This window comes from Oryx dammah, unplaced genomic scaffold (assembly GCF_014754425.2).
Source record: "Oryx dammah isolate SB20612 unplaced genomic scaffold, SCBI_Odam_1.1 HiC_scaffold_28, whole genome shotgun sequence".
Classification (NCBI taxonomy): domain Eukaryota; kingdom Metazoa; phylum Chordata; class Mammalia; order Artiodactyla; family Bovidae; genus Oryx; species Oryx dammah.
In genome coordinates, this window is record NW_024070212.1 from 85,365,162 (window position 1) to 85,371,757 (window position 6,596).

The window sequence follows — 6,596 nt, forward strand, 5'->3', positions numbered from 1 at the left end:
GATTTTATAATTTTAAGACAAGTCAAAGTCTATAGTTCCTTTAAAAAACATACTGCTTTGACCCATCATATAAGAAAACAGTAAAGCTTTATGGAAGGACATAAAAGAAGACCTGTATAAATGGAGACGCATGGCAGTTTCCTAGACTGATAGAGTCAACACTGCAAAGATATACTTTTTTTTTCAAAATTAATATAAGTTAAAAAAACAGTGATAAAAACCAAAATCTCAATGCAGTTTTGATGGAGAGGACTTGAAAAATGGTCTAAAGTTCATCTTCAAGGTTAAATGTATAAGAAGAGGCAGAAAATATTTGAAAATAAAATCTGTATTGTAAAGTTAGAATAATTAGAATTGTATACTAGTGCCAGAACAGACAGACAAAGGAACAAAGAGAAAGTCCTTTCTGGATGCAGGTATTTATGAAAATTTAGTATGTATCAAAAGTAACACTTCAACTGAGTCAGCAAAGGATGGGCTATTCAGAACTGTTGGGACCACAGTCACCTCGGTGGTCCTTACCACAAGAAGGACATATGCATGTGTTTGTGAATATTTTAGGTTACATTATATTACATTCTATAAATGGGTAGCCAACTGGTTTCTGCTTAATATCTATGACCAGAAAAACACAAGAATGGTTGAAGAGGAGTCTCAGTGTGGTTATCCAAATAAAAAGTCATGTTCCTTGCTTAATTATCACATCTGAGTAAATTTTCAGACCCAGACCATGGAACCCATTGACCGGAGAAGGTGGCTAGGCCCCTAGGAAGAAGGACCCTGCAACACTGGGACAAGTATACTGGGGAAAGAGGAACATCCAGATATTTCTCAGGATTTGAGAGGATCTTGTTACCCAGAAATACAAAGTACTATCATGGCTCCTCTGGAAGAGAGGGGACTTCTGAGTGTCAGAAAATGAGCAGAGTCCTTGATAACCAGAGCTTACAACGGTCCCTGGGCCTACAGACCTACCCATTTCCCCAGACTCTTGAATTCATAACTGGGAATATAAATTGGGCAGTTGGAGCAAGCCTGCGCATTAAGTTCTTGGCCTTTATTTCTCATGTGGGGAAGTCCAAGTGAACACCTTTGAAACTATCCCTTCTCTATCAAGTTAAAAAATAAATTAAAACCAATATTTCATCCAAGGGGATGTGGAGGTGTCGGTGGAATGGATGCTACCATGAGCAGCCTAAAGGATGCAGGAATGGGCGCCCCTTAAATGGCCATGCTTCCATTTAGTTTGCCTGTCAGCCCCCTTCAGAAACCAGGAGGATGGCTCACAGACTACTGCAGTCCTAACCATGTGGGAGCCCTGATCACAGCCATCGTGTCAGCTCTGTGACCCACGTGATACAGAATCTGGACCACTTGGGCATCCCCCAGAACACCACACCTGTTTCACTGATGACATGATGCTAATCAGGCAGAATGAGCAAGAGGTGGCTAGTATATTGGAAACCTTGGTAGGAAACATGCTCTTCAGAGGGTGGGAGATAAATCTGTGAAGATTCAGGGAACTGCCACTTCAATTTTCATGGAACCAGTGGTCAGAGATATGCCAACATAGTTCCTTTGAAGCAAAAGGCAAACTACAAAATACAGACAAGCAAGATAAAAGAAAAAATTATTTTAAAATGCTCTAAAAGTGATACCTAAAAACAGTGTTTCTATCCTTTCAGACGTTCTTCACTGTGCAAAGATATAAATATAACAGACTAGATTTGTAATTAAAGTATCACATCACTATCTGGTATCCTGAAGTCTACTGTACACGTCACTTTGTAGCCAGCTATTTTCAACTAACGTCCAGATGCTGCAGGTTATCCCTCATCTTCCTTAAAACGTGCCATGTGAAAGCAGACAGTTCCCACACTCCGAAGACTGCTTCTATCAGTGCACCTTCTGAACCAAGAAACCTTAGCGTTATGGTAGCCTTCGAATCACTTTCCTTTCCGGCCAGCACAGCAGGCCATATCTACAGCGGGCACACCCTTGCCTGGATCACGCTAGTGAAGATGTTCCTAGGCAAGCGGCCTAGCCCATAGTCACGTCCCTCCTCCAGCCACGCGGGGGCACTAGAGCGCCATAGTTCACACGGGACCCCGGCCCTTTGGGAGGACGAATCTGGGCGAGTGTGTTGACTGCCCGGTGTGGGCGGAGCAAAAGGCGTCCCGGTCCTTGCCGAGGGCAGGAAGTGAAGAGGCCGGGCTTCTCTGGCGGGGTGTGCGCGTGCGCAGAGGTCGGGTCGGCGGACTCTTCGCTTTTGCTACTGCTGGGGTCTGTCCTGGTGGGGACGCCTTTGCTATAGAGTGGGCCGGGCCCCGGGGAGGGGACAGAGTACTGGAGTTGGGGCGGAAAGAGCTTTGAGGAGCGCTGGGGTGCGGGGCGAGGACCCTGTGGACCCGGCGGGGTGGGGATGGCGAGGCCTGGGGTGGGGGAGGACGACAGGGCGCCCGGGCGGGAATAGGGGGGGCGGCGTGTGGAGTCGGGGAAGAGGGGCGAGGGGGAAAGGAGGACGTGGGAGTAAAGCCTCCTTCTCCCGCCTGGTCCCCTTTTGATGTGAATTGCAGGGACTCCAGGGCGCTACGGTGCAGCGCGGGAGTTGCAAATAGACAGGTGGCTGTATTTTCCGGCAAGATAACCCCCCTCTCCCAGCCTTCTCGTGTAGGGGTCCCTTTTTAAAAGTTGTGTTTCTAATGTAGTATCACGTGCTTCACAGTGACACCTTCTCCCATGGAAAACCGATTCCAACCGATTTAGGCATCTTGGGACTCAAACCTCTTTTACTTCCTCACTCTTAAGAAAAGTTTTCCTACCTAAACCCCAGTGAAAAATAGGAAATTCCCTGTCTGAACAGCTGTAGCGTATTGAAACAATTTCTTCGTGAACTTGTCTACAGAAATCACTTTTTGTGCTCTTTAAGTAATGTCTCTTGCTTGTGTAAAGTGGAACAACAGTTACAGTGTGCATGAGAAATTTTAGTCCAGGGAAATGAAAATACTTCATTGAGAATTCAGGGATTGATCCGCTATAGTGACTCCAACCAATGCAACCAAATCCTCACTAAAAGGATTTGGGTTCATATCCATCATTCTCAGCTGTGGTGAAAGGGTGTAGGCTGACATTTGGAAGCCTAAGAACCAAGTCTGTTGCCTTCCAATTTATTATTATTTTTTTAAGCCTCCATCATGTGTGTACTTTGCTTGAATGATTATTTTAAAGTACATGTCCTATTTTTGCCGATCTGACAGCTGTTGCCATAGAAACTAGAGAAGAAATAGTCATTTTCAGCAGAGTTGTTAAAACTGTCTTCTAGGCTTCAGCTGTGAGTGCCAGTGAGGGCTGTACTTGGGCATTCTGAGATGGTACTTAAAGAATTAAGGATCTGAAATGTTCTTAGAGGCTAACAATCCAAATTGTTTAATTTTCTCACATCATTAATTTAATAATCCCAGAAGTTTGCCAGCTACGTTTGTTGACCTGCTGCTGTTCTTTGAAGAGGATATGTAAGCCTGGATTCTTCTGCTCTGTGAAGTCTAGTCATTGGCTCTTTGAAAATGTATAAATAGACTCCTTCTCCCATTCTTTACCCTTTCTTAAGGATAAAGCAGGGATTACAAACTATCAGGCACTATTTCTGTTCTAAGTGACACTTGTCGGTGATATAAATGATAGTGTTTTTGCTTGTATGTGTAATAGGTATGGTGTCGGGCTTTTGCTTATACCTTCTGTGTCAGTAGAACACTTTACATTTCACAGAAGTCGAGAGTGATGAGCAGGAGTTTGCTTGACATGTGAGCAGAGCTAAGCAGTGTAAATAGATATGCGCAGACAGATGAGAGGTTTTTTTCTTTCTTTCCGCTGAGAGGTGTAAGTAAATCCGTGGGTCTGGAACCTAGAAGTTGGTGAAGAAAGGGTGGGGAAGGTGCCTGGAAAAATTGTAGGAAGTGGTAATTTGCAGGGTTTGGTCTACAGTATGTAGGAGTTTATTGATGTGCATGGAAACCAATGAAAATTACAAATACAGTTGGCTTTATTGGCTTGGGGCTTACATCAGTAGTCACACATTCTGTAAAAATGTAAATAGCACAGAAATACAGAAGATGGAAATGCTGAATCCTTACAGCCATCATCCTGCCACTCCACATAACCACTGTGAATGCTTTGGTGTTATTCCTTTAGATTTATTTATATTTGTGTATACTGCCATATTTTAAGCATTACTATTGCAAATTAGTTGGTGATTTTTGTCTGGTTTGTTTTCTGTGGTATTCCTGGCATTCAGAAAGGTATGTGGTATGGCATGTAGCAGGCACTTATTAAATATTTAATGTATGAATGAATAATAAATAATTCAGAGGTCAGAATCAGAAGGGACAAACATGTCAGTCTAGGCCTAGGCCCCAAATTTAGGCTGTGGAGTGTACTTATAAAAAGGGAGTGTGGTTGGTCAGTGACTGAAACTGGTCCCCTAGAGTAATGAAAAGAGTGTTGTTTTTGCAGTTTGGACTTTTGGTAGAAGACATTCTATATATAAACCTTAAGTACACTTTCATATTTGAAATCCTAAATTTTATTTTCTGCATCTGCCCAAATGGTGTGCATAATTGCCTTCCTGAACTATTTTGCTACTCATGGATATACTTTCTTTTTTAAAATTCATACAGTGTATGGCACTTAATAAAAGGCCATGTTTTACTGTCCTTTAATAGTCTTACTAAAGCACTTTCCCCCCAGCCCCAACTAGATTATAACCTCTGTGAGGTCAGGGATTGAATTTTACGCTGTGTCCGTAACTCACATACCACCTAGCCAATGAAGAATCTTTCTAGCTACCGAAATACTAATTTTAAAATGATTTCCAGGCCTAAAATATTTTGCCACTTTTCAGCTAGGTTCAAAGGAGAAGAAAACTGGAAAATATCTTGTTATTAATGTTAAACTATTATATACAATATCAGCTTCGACTCTACTGATTTAGAATCGGTAGTAATTCAAAAAGGGTTAACTAGAAGTTAACGCTTGCTTAGCATGCTCTTTATTCAGATTATACATTAATAATGCAAGGGCAGAATGTATAAAGTTTGTAAAAATGTTGAGCAGTATTCGAGTAGTTTGATATATAGATAATACTATTTATCAAAATTGATGTTCTGAAGCATCTTTCCAGATAATAGTATATTAACCTAGACTGAATTAGATTTATGTATTTTTACCTTCAACTTTTATTGGGCTTCCCCAGTGGCTCAGCAGGTAAAGAACCTGCCTGCCAATGCAGAAGATGCAATTTTTATTATGAAGATTTTGAAACACTAAAGAAAACTGAAAAAAAAAAATTTAATGGCACGTATAGAACCACCACTTTACACAAAGATTGCTACCATTTTTAGTATATCAGATTTATGTCCTGTGTGTATGTATGTAGGTAATTTTATTATAAAATTTGGAAGTTTCATTCATGATGAAGAGAGTGTTCAGCAAGTATTTCAGGTATAAGATACCTCCATAACCACATCTTTGTCACCTAAGAAAATAAGCAGTACTTACTAAAAGAACCTAAAAGCAAATTCATATTCAGATTATCCCAGTGGTTCTAATTGTCTTCTAAGGCTAATTTTTTTCTTTCAAAGTAGGATGTAATCAGAGTTTACACTTTGTGTTTGGTTGTCTCTTTTTAGTATCTTTTAAAAAATATCTTAATGTATAGTTTATACACAGTAAATTGGACATATTTAAACTGTGCGTATGTTTGGACTTAGTGTATATTTATGAAATCAGCAATACAATCACAATAGTGAGCATTTTAATTGTCCCCCAAACTTTGTAATTCCTCCTCTTGCCCCTCTTTACCTCTCCAACCTCTGATTTCTCTGTAACTATAAATCAGTCTGCATTTTCTACAGTTAATGTTATAAAGCTGGAATCATACAGTGTGTTTTTTGGAGGAGAGCAGTGTTTTTTCCTGTGTATGGGTCTGGCTTCTCTCACTTGCTAGTATGGAGAAATAAAATTGCTTTTGTGTATTGCTCTTGTATTCTGCCACCTTAAGCTCATTCTAATAGTTTTTTTTTTTTTTTTTTGGTTTGGTTTGTAGATTTCTTTGGATATTTTGGATAGACAGTCATGTTTTCTAGGAATAAAGATGATCTATATTTCTTATCTGGATGCCATTTATTTATTTAGTTATGTACATATTTACTCAATTCAATCACACTCACCAACATCTCCAGTATAATGTTGAATAGAAGTGGTGGGAGTGGACATCTTTTCCTTGGTCTGATCTTAGGAGGAAAGTATATCATTTACCAGCAAACATACTGTTGGATATAGATACCTGTAAATATCTTAGTTTACTGAGTGTTTTTAAAGATTGGTTCTTGACCTTTTTGGGGGCTGTGTTGGGTCTTCGTTGTTTGATTCTAGTTGCAGTGAACAAGGGCTGGCTGTTCTCTCGTTGCAGTGTGTGGCTTCTCATTGCAGTGGCTCCTTCTGTTGCAGAGCGCGGGCTCTAGGGCCTGCAGGCCTCAGTAGTTGTGGCTCCCAGGCTCTGGAGCACGGGCTCCGGGGTTGCGGCTCCCGGGCTCTGGAGC

General features: G+C 40.9%; 1 protein-coding gene across 3 annotated transcripts in view; it reads left to right on the forward strand.

Annotated features, from left to right (window-relative positions):
- Window positions 1–2,168: 2,168 nt before the first annotated feature.
- The window catches only part of OMA1 (OMA1 zinc metallopeptidase), a 63,457-nt gene continuing 59,029 nt past the window's right edge, over window positions 2,169–6,596 (forward strand). The window contains exon 1 of one of the 3 annotated variants that reach the window (XM_040232749.1): window positions 2,169–2,245. The gene's annotated coding sequence lies outside the window, so the exon portion shown is untranslated. Of the gene's footprint in view, window positions 2,294–6,596 lie in introns of all 3 variants that reach the window. The other 2 variants (XM_040232748.1, XM_040232747.1) reach the window with 2 other exon arrangements.